The sequence below is a fragment of the Lactuca serriola genome, chromosome 1 (genome assembly GCF_051521515.1).
Source record: "Lactuca serriola cultivar US96UC23 chromosome 1, Lser_US96UC23_V15, whole genome shotgun sequence".
In the NCBI taxonomy this organism is placed as follows: Eukaryota; Viridiplantae; Streptophyta; class Magnoliopsida; order Asterales; family Asteraceae; genus Lactuca; species Lactuca serriola.
In genome coordinates this window covers 155,571,032-155,585,766 of record NC_136408.1, presented here as the reverse complement: position 1 = coordinate 155,585,766, position 14,735 = coordinate 155,571,032, and the positions used below count along the sequence as shown (strand labels likewise).

General features: G+C 36.4%; 1 long non-coding RNA gene across 1 annotated transcript; it reads left to right on the top strand.

Annotated features, from left to right (window-relative positions):
* Positions 1–3,554: 3,554 nt before the first annotated feature.
* Positions 3,555–5,069, top strand: LOC145071686 (uncharacterized). Its single transcript, XR_013690699.1, has 5 exons — positions 3,555–3,791; positions 3,927–4,025; positions 4,372–4,428; positions 4,507–4,635; positions 4,727–5,069. It is a non-coding gene; the product is annotated as an uncharacterized LOC145071686 (long non-coding RNA).
* Positions 5,070–14,735: the final 9,666 nt, after the last annotated feature.

Below are 14,735 nucleotides of genomic sequence, written 5' to 3'. Positions count from 1 at the left end.
TGGAATTATGGAGAGTTTTCTATTTTCATTTCATGAACCTAGCAAATATAAAGTAACATGTGTTGTGTATTCTTTAGATCAATGAAACAAATTTGTTTATTAATTTATGTTACCTTTTCAGGAAACCAATTACAAAATTCTCTCGTGAAAGAGTATATTTCATGGGATCTATGAAACTTCTCACCAGCTTTTTTGCAACCATTCATTTCTCTAAATGTTTAGAATTCTTAAGTCCTCTCGTGCATTTGATGTGTCTTTACTTTTACCGTTCATTAGAAGAATACCTACCAAACTCTTGTTCACATTTTTCTAGACATGCATGAGATCCATGTTGTTCTTCAACTGTAGAGAAGACCAATACTCGAGTTCAAAGAAAAGGCTTTGTTTCGACCAGTTCAACTCGTCATCTTGCCGCTTTGGCTCTCTACCTCCATGCTCAGAATGTTTACATGGTTTACGATTTCGTAGACGACTTAGTTACTCTTGTATGTCGTCATCACTAAAGTGTATCGAAGCAGGTCTTGTCTCTTCCAACCCGTTACAGTCCAACCTCTTTCTAAATGGATCATTAGCATCTAGGAAACGATGATGACCGATATCTACGACTTTATTTGTTGCATAGTACGAAGGAGTGTCTTCATTGCAAGTATCACATGCTCTATACCCTTGCCAAACCCAAAAAATTAAGGTTTCCGAATCTGGCAAGTACGCTCACTATACAATGAGTATGCCCTGCGTACTAGGGTGCGCCTTAGTAAGCTCAGCGTACACCACGTACGCATTGCATACCCCAAATCCCTAAAAATTACAATAATACCATTAGGGTTCCATCGCATACTTTCTTGAACTAAGGGACCAAAATGCAACTTAAATAAATTAAAGGACTAAAATAAGAAGCCCCTTAACATCGGGATGTTACACACATGGTTTTTCTTTAATATAAGATAAAGAACTTGTTTCGTTTATCTTTTTGAAAAACCTTAACATTATAATTGGATTAAAAAAAAGTAATTGTCACAAAGTCATACAATTTCATAAATTCTAAATCTAATTATAATCTAAACAATTAATATAAGTTTACTACTCATCTATTAATTTTTGAGCATCATTGTTAATATCATAAAAGTCAAAATTAAACTATTAATTAAACATATAATACAACAATTCTCCATTTAGTGATTGTCTAATAAAGCAAATTTAAAGCCATAAATGATGAACTATTGTATAAAGTAATTTGGTAAAATGGTAAATTTCATTTAGTACATGTAATTTTATAAAAGGTAATGGTAAATATGATTTCTGCTATTTCGGAATATGTTGTTGTCTATGTCATGCTATTGACAGTACTATAAACCACACCAATAGAGAGAGAGAGAGAGAGAGAGAGAGCAAGTCTATTAAACAATTAATAGTGTACCAAGTCCATTAAACAACTTCCACTATGTACAACCTTCTTCAGATTTATAGTTCCAAAGTTTATAAAGTAGAAAAGAAAGAGGGTTGAACATAGACTCATAAAAAATGAAGAGTTTGAGACAGTATGTGGTGATAGGAAGATGAAGTTCAAGCTTTTCATTCAACTGAGAGTGGTAGATGATTGTGTCGCTGCACACCGAACAACATCGATGGGCTTACGAGCGGTCACGGACTGCAACAACGAGTAAAGATTATGTAACCTTTTTTTAGGGTTTATGTATTTTCCGTCTTTTTATCTTTTATTCCTCAAAGTTTGTTGTTAATTTCTTGTATTTAACGGGTTTATAAGAATATTTTTTTCTTGTATTTAACAAGTTTGAAAAATCAAATATAAATTAAGATATTTATAAATCAGATTGTTTTCCTGGATAAGTATGTTCTAAGATCTAAAACTATTTTTTAACAAGTTTGAAAAATCAAATGTAAATTAAGATATAAATCAGATTGTTTTCCTGGATAAATCTGTATATATATTAGCCATTAAACTAATTTTTAATAGGTGCCATCCAAATTTATTATATAACATACAAAAAAAAATCCAAAAATAAGGGGTGTCCATGGATATCCTCTACCTATAGGTGGGATCACCCTTGTTTCTACCTTTATACTTTATGTACTATGAATTAGAAACTAAAACAATCTAATTATCTAAAATACCCATGCCCTAAGAAGGTACTATTTATTTTTCTAAATCATCCATAATTTCCATGTTTATGAGATAGCAGAAAAAATACATTGCTTTTTTTTTTGTGCATATAAACTGTCGTATAAATAATTGTGTTAAGTAGCATTGTACTAAAGTAAGATGATAAAAAAAATGACCATTTTACCCCTAAGTACCACTTATTTTGTTTCCCTCTTGTTGTATATTGTGGAATATAGAACGTTAGCGTTAGGGGTGGAGTATATAGTATCGATGACGAGTCTAGGTTTTCTTTGGCGTTACTCATGGAGCAATACCATGTAAGAGATGCTTGACACAATTATCACGTTACCAATAGTTAATTCCGGTAAGTTCCTTAAATCGAAAATTAGTTTTCAAACATAGACCATTTTTACAACTGTGTTTTGATATATGTTCTATACTATGTTCTTCTGGAAATTAATGATGGGCCATCAATGGATATTTACCAACAAACTTGATCCTCGAGAATAAATCGTCCATAGGAAGTTTGTGCATGTGTTATGTTTCTTGCATGTTTATCAAAATTCATTCAACTGTTGTTCACATGTTTTAGAAGTCACATTGCGTTGAAACAAAAAAGGAATCCAAAGATACTTTAAATGTAAAGTCGCAATAAATATAACACAATATGCAGACATAAAAACACTGGGTGTGAGTAATCCAATTATCATTCAAATAAACTTTTCGATGTAACATTCACAAAATCAAATCTTTTTCGTTGAGATTTCAGAAACATATAGATTACGACACGAGGGAATGTAAAACGATAAATATGTGTACAATTTTACCTTATGTACATTATTAACATCAATTTCTTCACGTCATTTAATTTTAAAATTAATATAATTGTTAGTATATATGATTATTATGATTTTATTAAACACAATTATAATTTTAACTTTTAATGAAACCATTAATTTTATAGCCACACACTATATTATGTTTGTGCTAATTACACACTTTGATGTTGAAAGGCTAAACAATCCATATGGTATACTCAACCTGGAATAATCACAATGTCAAATGATAGAAGATATTCTCACTTAAAAAAGAAAGAAAAATGTAACAAGTATTTTTACTAAAAATATAAATAAAGATACTATGGCCATTTACAAATAAGAGCTGTTAAAAAAATATTTATGTATAGTAAGGACTACTATGGTCATTTACAAATAAGAGCTCTTAAAAAAAACTGCAAATAAAAAAGCAAGTGCCACTTTATTCATCAAGCAACAAAACTGTCATTTTGCGCTAATGGTTGGGCTGTATGTGAAGAAATGTAAAATTTTAGGGGAGGTGGATGAAAATCACCATCGCTAGAGATCAGGACTAGGGTTGACGCCCACACTTTTCTTACTATATATATATATATTAGATATTCAGTTTCAGTTTAATACAATTTCACAGCCGCTGTCATAATCGACCCTGTGAATCTAATAGCATTCACACGATATATTTTTTCTGAAAATCATCCTTTGTTTTGATAAAGTTATCGATCTGCGTCTTTTTCGGTCATCATAATCACCAAGACTTTTATGAGTCGATTACGAAAAAAAAAATTAAAAATCTCTATCATGCTTCTAGATCCAAAAACTAGCAAAGATCCGCAATATTTTAAAACAAAAAACATGTAAGTTAACTGATACGTTAATTTATACCATTCTGAATCGTGTGTTTTGAAACTGTTCTGTCCTTTTTCTTGGTGTTTCGAAGTTTATATATGTTGTTCGCCTGTCACTCACATTATTTCTTGATCTGTTGTCAGTCAAGTAGAGTCAGATCGGTACCAGTTAGGTGTTCATCGCATTTCAAAAGTCGGTTTCGTGGGTTTGTCCAGAGGCCACTGTACATTAGTCTTTCCAAGGTAAGTTTATAAAACGTTTTCTTATGTAATTGTTTTGATGCCAATAAATTTTTAATTCTCAACTTTCCAATTTATGCTATATCAAGTAACGCTTAAGTAAGGTCTAAATCTGACATCTTGTTCCATTCTTACTGAATGATGTTTGGAGACGATGGCGATGTTGACAGAAGTTGCAGATCTGATCACTAGATCTTGACACGCTCATTCCTTAAATATATATCAATAAATTTGGTCCCCGTAGTATAGTGCTTGTTTTAGTTTTGGTACAAGGTTAAAATGGTCATTCAAAAAAAATCCAATTATGCTGCGTTTTCATTTCTGATTGTTAGATTTATCCTCCTTGCAGTGTGAAAGGGAATATCATATACGGTGTTTGAGGGAACACAAGAAGATGTATATGAAGGTGTGTTAATTTGAATCTGAATTTGCTCAAATTTCCAACGTTTTTCACTTGATTTAATATGAGATTGTTGATCTGAAGGTGTGCTTTCATTTCGGAAGAATCAGAATCGGAATCACTAATTCCGATGTGAAGTGGATTGTGTTCCTTGGGAAAGATGTTTCTGATGACCACAAAGTGTCGCTTTCACAAACAGTTGATATCTTTCATGTGAGTATAAACTATAAACTATAAAATAGTGTTTTTATTATTATTATGCTACAGATTAATCAATAGATTACCATTTATTTTATTTCTGCAGGTTTTCATTGATTGTAACAGAAAGGCTTCACATCTATTGTTGATTCCATTACCGGAAGTGATTTTATTCCATCAATGGTGACATTCTAAGGAACATCTTTGTTAGAAATGTAGGTGGTGGGTCCTGAAGGTGGAATTACTTTTCAAGATGGTTTTGGTTTTTGTCTTTGCATGGAGAAGTAAGTAAACAATGAATGAATGAGTAATGAATACCCATTTGGTGGATTTATATTTGTTGGCTTTAAAATATAGATTTGATGTATGTTTCAAGATTTTTCCTTTGTTGAATATGTAATTATTGTTAATTTTTTCATGAATTTATATTTTTTTTTATAATGTAAAAATGCGCCGCCAACCTGTCACATAAAATCTATCGGTAATCTATTAGTGAGTTTTTCCTAAATTTCATCGTTAGTCCGTTAGTCAGTTATTTTGTCGGTAAGTTTTTTGCAAAAAAGTATATTCGTCGGTGATCGGTTACTAATTACCGATGGAAAAATCCGTTCCTAAAATTTGCCGTAGCTGTCGTGAATCCGTTACATATATGATATGCCTTTTTGGGAATCAGATGTATGATCAAACACCTCTATAACCTTCTTTCCACGTCTAGTACAAGCATAATAAAACCAAGGATAGAATGTCTAATTCCTTAGATTGTTCCGAGTAAAATAAACTTATTTTTCTATAACCATACCAAAAGTAGATTAAAATTTTTTTTATGTAAAAAAATAAATAAATAAATTTAAAGGTGAGAATATACCTTCAATGGCTCGATGATATCATAAACATTCTTTATTTCATAATCACCTTTAAACTCATCATTATAATAAAAAGTATGAATCGGAATTACAGTTATACTACTTTTTAGCTCCATAAAAATATGAAGGGGAACAAGATCAAGAGTAATGCATCAAACTAAAAGATTGTAATAATCAAACTAACTTTTTCTTGTATTCGTTAATCCCAAAAAGGTATGAATTAATAAACAAATTAGATGTGTCCACATAAAATGAAACTCCACCATGACCAGGATAGTCATGGGGCCCCATCTGGAATACATATGAATAACTAAACATATATTCATATAAACACATGCAATACTCACAAAGATTAACATACATGATCCTAACATATCAAACCATGGGCCGATATTAGTGTCCGCCCGGTAAACATATTAACACATAACACATGCAAGAGTCACGCAGCCAACTAGCATCCTCACATATCAAACCATGGACCGACATTGGTGCCTTCGGCCCGCAAAGCACACTAAGGAAACTCACTTGTAGCTACTGAATCTCTCAAACAAATCTCGGTCTGCTGGATCTGAAGATCCCCGCGTTAACATCATCAAATAATATCCAATTAAAATTTGGATCTAGACCCATATTCAAGAATCTAAGCTACTTGACCAATTTCCAGGCTAAAAAACCATTTTACCTTTATCCTTACTTGGCCCAAAACCAAGGCCCAACTTAACTACTCAAAAGGCCCAAATGCTTTAAACGACATTACAAGGCCTTCTAAGGATCAACGTCCAAATTGGGCCCAAAAAGCATTATGGACCTAATCCTAAGAAAGTCCATAGCCTATCCACGACCCAAAGTCAGAAAACCAAGGGACTTTAATAGAGCTAAGATCTAACATCCATGGCTTCTTGAGTACACCAAAAGCTCAACTTTAGCTCAAAAGACCCAAAAATGCATAAACCAGGTCCCAAAACTAGATCTAGCATAAGGAACCATCAAGCAGAGAACTTTATACCTCAAATGGCGTGCAAGGATGATGATTAATCTAGATATACAAGCCCCTGCTACTCCTAAGGAACCACCAAAAGTTCTTTTTCTCCTAAAAATTAGGTTTTTCCCCATCCTTGTGTATGCCCAGCATACTCCCACGTACGCCCAGCGTAGTGGGTGAAACCGCGATCATTCGGAGAGCTAGTACGCTAATTGTATTCTTATAGTACGCCATGTGTACTAGCTAGGAACCAACGTGAAATTAATTAAGCATTAAGGGGCTAAAAGGAAACATACCAAATTATGAATCTTACATAATGAATTCACACTATGTTTCTTAAGGTCAACTTCATGTTGTGGCTTGATGGATTGGGTTTATATGTGTGTAGAGTACGTTGTGATATGATATGTCTGATAACATCCACAAATGTACATAACAATACTATGAATTATGTGGATAATTTAAAAAATGAAAAAAAGAATTAAAACATAAGTCATAAATCATAAAATCCTAAACATCATATCAATGTATATCAAGATATCAGAGTAAAACTATCCCATGCTAAACATAAATGGTGTGTGAACTATAGTTATCCCAAGCTCTTCCCCTTGCTACCAGAAGTACCTCAAAGCAAAATTGAAAGTTGTAAGCACAAAGCTTAGTGAGCTCACCAAACTACCACATACCACATAACATGCAACAAGGAGATATGGGACCTGCCCACACTCTGCTATCTCTAAGATACGGGCCTTGCCCACACTCAGCTGCTATGAGATACGAGCCTCGCCCACACTCATGCAATCATAAAACACATCCAAGTATCACACGGACAACAAGTATAACTAAGCATATCAAATCTATATCATATCCACTATCTATGAGATATAGGCCTCGTCCACACTCGACTATCTAGGAGATACGTGCCTCGCCCACACCCGGCTACTAATCATAATATCAATCTATACAATATCAGCTTTCTATGACATATGGGCCTCCCCCACACTCAAGTACTAATCATATTACATACACGGGGGGACCTTGGTGTCGTAAACTCGTTCCTACTAGAGGAAACTCACCCCAATCTCGTGTGAATAGCTGAATTGTCCCTGCTCCACAACAAACTCTATTTACACCCTATACAGAACAACCTCTTAGATACCATTCCACACTCAAAACCCCTTTACAGGTGAACCTTGGTCAAAGGCAAGGTCAAGGTCAAAGTCAACGTCCAGTCAAAGTCAAAGTGAACCCCGAGTTGACTCAAGTCGTCGAGTCACCCCCTGACCCGCCGAGTTTCCATGCTACTCTTAGTCGTGATACAACGATCAACTCGTCGAGTCCCTCCTCAGACTCGTTGAGTTTTACCCTTTACAAAATCGGGACAAATCAACACAAACTCGTTGAGTTCCTCTATGAACTCGCCGAGTTCTTTAGTCTATTGCTTCATCTTAATGGATTATGCCCCTATTTTGTAGATCTAAGCTCCATGCTTCACATATACACTAAAATTGTGCTTTTAAGGGTAATGTTTCCAACTTCACCCGTTAATACCCTTAATTAATGGCTTAGCTCAAACCCTAACTCTTTAGTACCTAGATCTTGGTCCACATGCCATTAATACTCCAAACTGAGGCATATACACTGAGATCTGGACCCTACATACATTACAAATACATAAAGTTTCTAACTTTCCTTTCGTTCATGGCCTTTTGGAGCTTAAAAGGCCAAAATGTCATCCTAAAGCTTGTATAGGGCTTCAATGGCCATAAAGTTTGCACCTTTATATCATGAAAGCCCTTCAAGGCCCTAGATTTGAAGGTATACTCACTTGGGACGTGCATTTCTTGATGATCATGCATCTTGGATCAAAAACCCATTAAAAGATGAAATAAGGAGATCTAAGTAGTTATCGAGCAAGGTTGAAACTTGCTTGCAAGTAAATGATGATGATGGAAAGATGTTTCTAGATCTAATTGCTTCTTCTTGAATCCCTAATTTTCTCCTTCCACAAGCTTCAATACACACAATATTCACTAAAAATGACTCACAAGCTCACTCAATGCATTAGGTCTTCGTGATTTAGGGTTTGTGATTTTGAGGCTGGAAATGAGGCTAGCATGTACGGATTAAGATGCTTAAATAAGGTGCAAAAACCCTAAAATTAGGGTTTCACCCCTCCCAGCCTACTCGTCGAGTTGAGGGCTCTCAACTCGTCGAGTAGGTTACTTAAAACCTGTGTCCCTTCTGATATCTACTTGATGAGTTTGGGGCTTCCAACTCGTCGAGTTGCCCTATTAAAATGAAAATTTTATAATTTAAATACATACAAGGAACTCAGTGTTATAATTCTCCCCCACTTGTCTCAAACTTTGTCCTCGAAGTCTACTACCTCAAATAACTCTGGGTAGTGCTCTCTCATCTCCTCCTCTGGCTCCCAAGTCCACTTTGAGCCCTTGCAGTGCTGCCACTGCACCTTCACTAACTACACAACCATGTTCCTCAAGGTTTTCGTCTTTCGGTCTAGAATTTCAACGGGTTTCTTAATATAATTTGGACGGTTGTCCACCTGAATATCCTCCAAAGGCACAACGGCGAAATCATGCACTAAACACTTCCGCAGCTGAGAGACATGAAAAGTGTTATGGATTTGACTAAGCTCAGCTTGAAGATCCAGTCTGTATGCAAACCATCCCACTAAAGCTAAAACCTTAAACAGACCGATGTACCTAGGGCCCAACATGCCTCGCTTCCTGAACCAGAGTAATAAAGTCTCCGTAAGTAGAAATATATTGCAAAAAAGAGTAATAAGTTTAACTAAACAATGTCCGTTGTCATCATGAGAGATAAAGTATGTTTCCCAAATGAGATGCAATGTTCATATTCTCATGGGAAATAAAGTTCATTGCTATAATTAATAAACAAATGTGTTGCTATAATAAGTAACAAGTTTGTATGTATATGAGCAAACAATGAGTTCACAACCAAACCTATGATTGATGCCTTATCAAGATCTATGCTTATCATTCCATAGATTATATGGTATCATGCACTCCAACAATCGGGCGAGTGAGGAGTTGTCAATTCCTAATAGCTTTATCCATAATGACCATTGGCTCAAGGAGTTAATGGTTGGATTAAAGTGTAAGAGAAGGGACTTAAGACAATAAAGCCTCATGTTTCGTGTTGCATAGATATACATAGATAAATATAGCAAAATATAGCAATCAAGTTTGATACAAATCAATTTAAATACACGAAGAAATAATAGTTTTTCGGACATGCTTTTCCACCCCAAAACATAAAAACCGAAAATAGGGGAGTCATGAATACTCACAATACATTGAGATGATACAAATGGTGCCTTGAACTATGTTACACTTGTATCACTACCGATTCCTACAATAATGGTATTCGCTAGTGAGTCTCTAATCGAAATCTAACACTAGTATACTTACTACTACATTAGAATTATGCCAATATTGTGTCAAAATTTAATATTGATAAGTTACAAACATTTTTCTAAAACGATGAAATTTTAAAACTCATGTGTAACAACCCGAAATTCATATCCCTAAATGTAACCCTTCTCGCGACTCGTTCTGATCATCCAATCGCCGTTTCCGATTCCGACATTTTATTAAGTCATTAATGTGGATTTTATTTAATGACTTAATGAGTGTCTTAATACCCTTAGAATTCATTCTAGCGCGTCATATTAATGATCGGAACATTTCTAGAATCAACCATATCGGGTTACGGCAAATTGGCCGGGTGCGACCAAAAGCCCCGTCTAACGCCGGTATCGGGTAAAATTTTACCGTGTCCCAAACTTGGACACTATTTAAAGTGATCCAAGTCTTCATTTTGAAGCTTTTGCTTCATTCTACAACTATCACTCCAACCTCTCTCCTCAAACTAGATTTAAAGGTCCAAATCTCAAGTTTAAGGCTTCAAATCTTCAAGGTACCTTCCTATACTCATTGTGTATGATATTGGACCTTCAAATTCGAGATTTATTCATGATTTAGAGCCTTGTATATGAGTTTACGACCCAGGAAGGTGCTTAGGCCGTAAACCCATATTTAAAGGGTTTTTAAGCCCTTAAACCCTTCCATGACTCAAACTAGACCTAGATATGACTTTTAGAAATTTGGTAATGGACTTAGAACACTTTAAACATGAATTTTGAGGGATTTGTATGAGTTTACGGCCAAGGCATGTGCTTGGGCCGTAAACTCCTCAAACATGGGTGTAAACTCATTTCCAATGTGTTAGAAAGCCATCCAACACCACCAAAAGCCTTGGAATAAATCATAGAACCAACCAAAAATAGTTTAGGGACCTTAAACATATCAAAAATCTTCATTTGAGAGTTTACGGCCATAACATGTGTTCCATGGTCGTAAACTCCTGAAAGTATGTCAAATTGTGCCCCAAAATCATTTCAAGGCTTGTAGGAATTTTTAGAATCACATGTGACTAACTTTGAGACATTAAAATCACTTATTCATGGGGGTATGAGAGTTTACGGCCGTAAGCTCCATGCTAAGGCCGTAAACTCCCCTAAGTGTTGTTATTTGATGTTTTAAATTAATTCCAAGCCTTAGGTAAAATTGTTCCAACTCTTCCCAAGTGATATTGCCCATTTAAGATCCATTACCCATGCCTACATGAGGTCACGGCCGTGAACTCATGTGTGAATGTTGTTTAAGGTTGTAAACTCATTAGGAAGTTTACTCTTGGGGAGTAAACTCAAATCCCAAGTCCCTCGCTTCATTTCAAGTCCGTAGATGTCACCCGGGTCACTCCAAACACCCGTTTTGAGGTGTTTTCGTTCGTTGGAGTGTGACTTCATATCTAACTAGAGTTTATGAATCTAATTAGATATATTTGTATGCCATTTCATGTTACATAGGAACCTCGCATGTTATCAGGCCTCGATTCGACGTTTAGCATCCGAAATCGACACATTTCCGCGTCCGGAGACTTCATACCCCTACCCTTTTCAATGGTTTTTCAATGTTTTCAGGGGGAATACAAGCAATAGTACAAGAATATCTTGTACTTAAACACATGATTTCAGTTAAATGGTTTCATAATTGTACATTTTTAAGAATTGAAAACCTTTTAACAAACTGTTTTAACTTGCAGAGTTATTTGTTTTAACCCGATTTTCAATTCTTATTATACATTGATGTATTGTATACCTTATATTTGATTGTTCACATTCAAACTGATAGAACACATAAACCATTGTAATGTCTGTAATAAAACACTAAGGTTCGAGTGTAAAAGACAGACACCATCAGAAAACATAAAACATCTGTATGTCCTTAACAATACACCTAGGCTCGAGTGTGATAGATAAATACCATCATAATACACAAATAAATTGTAATGTCCTTAATAATACACCTAGGATCAAGTGTAAAGGACAATCACCATAAGATAACACATATATCATCTGTAACGTCCTTAATAATACACCTAGGATCGAGTGTAAAGGATAGTCATCATTAGATAACACCTAGGCTCGAGTGTAAAGGACAGGTACGTTAGAACTTAGCTAGTCGTAGATACTACTTTCCTAGTCGAAAAGTAAAGAGTAATCTTAAAGATTGGAGACACGTCCTCTGTAACACTTCCTTGGCACGAGAGAGTGGAGGACTAACCCTGTAACCAGAATCTCGAGGAAAGAGAGCGTGACTTGAGTGTATAGATCTATACGGGACTGACAATCCCACACCTGGCTGCTAGCTACAGTCGAACCGAAAGGTTCAAGGGTGACGAAAGTCATAAAAAGGATACTGGCCCTGGTCCGAGTCATATATAGTCTGAGTATTGTTAAGGACTCGCAATCAGGATTATTAACACTTTACGAGTATTTATTAGTTTTATGTACATAATAAAACTAATGTACGTTCAAGGATGATAGGCACACACATACACACATTCAGGAAAACATGGGGTTTTCCTGGGGAGAACACTGAACATAACCAGAATCGGTAAAGATACACACACACACACAGTCAGGAAAACATGAGGTTTTCCTGGGGAGGACACTGAACATAATCAGAATTGGTAATAGTTCATACACACAGTCAGGAGAACATGGGGTTCTTCCTGAGTAACAGTAGTACGTAAGTAGAAAAGTATAACAAGTTAAATAACTGAACTATAATTCACAAGAACAATCATGTTTTCATTGTACATCGTTTACTTTACTTTTCGGATTTGGAAACTAACTTTACATAAGAAAACATGGGATTTTCTTGGATAAACACTTTTTCAGGAAACCAAAGGAACTCGTACATTATTAAAGAAACTAACCGCTTATGAACTCACCAGCTTTATGCTGATTTTCAAACCGCTTGTATTCTCAGGTCCACGTTAGACAGGTACCCGAAGATCATTTTTTGTTCGAAGACGGAGTTCTCAGAAGACTCGTTTCGTGTTGTTTATATATCATATGTATCGCTTGTATAGCTTATGCTTTTGAAACGAACGTAAAACTTTCATATATGTAATGTAATGGTTGATTTACTTTACTTACTATGCACATTGGATTTGATACTCAACGTGGAGTCAACCCTGGAAATGTTTCTGCCTTCGGTTTTCGGGGTGTGACAGATTGGTATCAGAGCCCTTGTTTATAGTGAATGAAGTATACCAAACCTTACATGGTATAAAACTATAAACATTAAGGGGCCTAAGTGCTCTGAACTAAAAGTATCCTTCAAAATATAAGTATTTTCAAAAGTATATAAGTATACCGACCCGTCGAGGTCCGTAACTAAAAGTAGAACAGAACATAAGTAAATAGGTGTTGTACGCTGCGGTTAAACCTGGGCAGTTATGTAGTCGTGTCTAGGATCAATATAGCCTGGCCAACTATATTCATTCGAGACACGACCAACATGTGCTTGGGAGTGACTGTGGTATGCGGCATGCCTAAAACTTACCCTAATACCACAAACATCGAACCAGCGTCGTAATGAATCATGAAATACTATGGGAGTATTTCTCGAGCCAATCCTTGGTAGAAATCCTCGTTCATGCATTGTTCTTTGATCATTCCGTTAGCGATAATTTTCCCGCTTTGATAACTCTTTCCTGCTTTATCGCTTGTTAGCATATATCTGTCATATCTCTTGATTCAATTCAGAGGACTTATCATCCTCTCTTCCTTGATCTTATTATATCAAGATGCCTCCAGGAAAGAGACCCAGCTCCAAGACCAACAACCCTCTGCCACCACCACCTCCCCTAATTGATCTAGTAGTATTCCAGTCAGCTGTTACAGCCGCGGTAGCAGCTGCCATGTCTCAACGGAACTCCGACGGTTCTGGTGGTTCGGGAGGTGATACCCAAACCCAAAACCAAGAAAGCAATCAGGGATGCCGGAAAGAGGGTTCCTATAAGGATTTCATGAACGCCAAACCCACGTCCTTTGATGGCACTGGAGGTGTCATTTCCCTCACCCGATGGTTCGAGAAGATCGAATCCACCTTTGAAATTTGCGCCTGTTCAGATTCAGACAAGGTGAAGTTTGCCGCCTGCACCTTTATCGACAAAGCCTCAACTTGGTGGAACGGCCGAGTCAAATCTCTAACCTTACCTGTAGCCAACGCCATGGTTTGGGAAGCCATGAAGGAACTTCTGCTAGCTGAGTACTACCATCAGGGCGAAATGCAGAAGTTAGAACATGAACTTTGGAACCTGAAGATGAAAGGTTCCGACATCACTGCTTATACTTCCAGGTTCGACGACTTGGCACTACTCTGCCCGGGAATGGTTACCTCGGAGAGTAAGAAGATAGAAACATTCATCTGGGGGCTGACACAGCCAACGAAAGGAAACGTCATAGCCGCGAGGCCGGATACATACGACAGCGCCAAACGCTTAGCACAGATCCTAACCGATCATAGTGAGGACCTTGAGGAGGCAACTACCAGTCCTGAGCCGACAGTGAGGAGTGGGGAGAAAAGAAAACTTGGGAAGAAAGAGAAAAGTCAGACATCGCACGAGTCTTCGAAGAGACAGCAAACGGTGGCAGTTCACGCTGTCACTTCCCCTGAAACTGTTTCTGTTGATGGATCCTCAACCCGAAAACCTGCTAATAGGTATACTGGAACCCTTCCTAGTTGTGGGAAGTGCAACTATCATCATCTTCCTTCCAGTCCATGTATCGAGATAATTTGCAACAAATGTGGCATAAAGGGTCACATGGCGAAAAACAGTAAGACACCAACCCAATCAACGAATCAAAC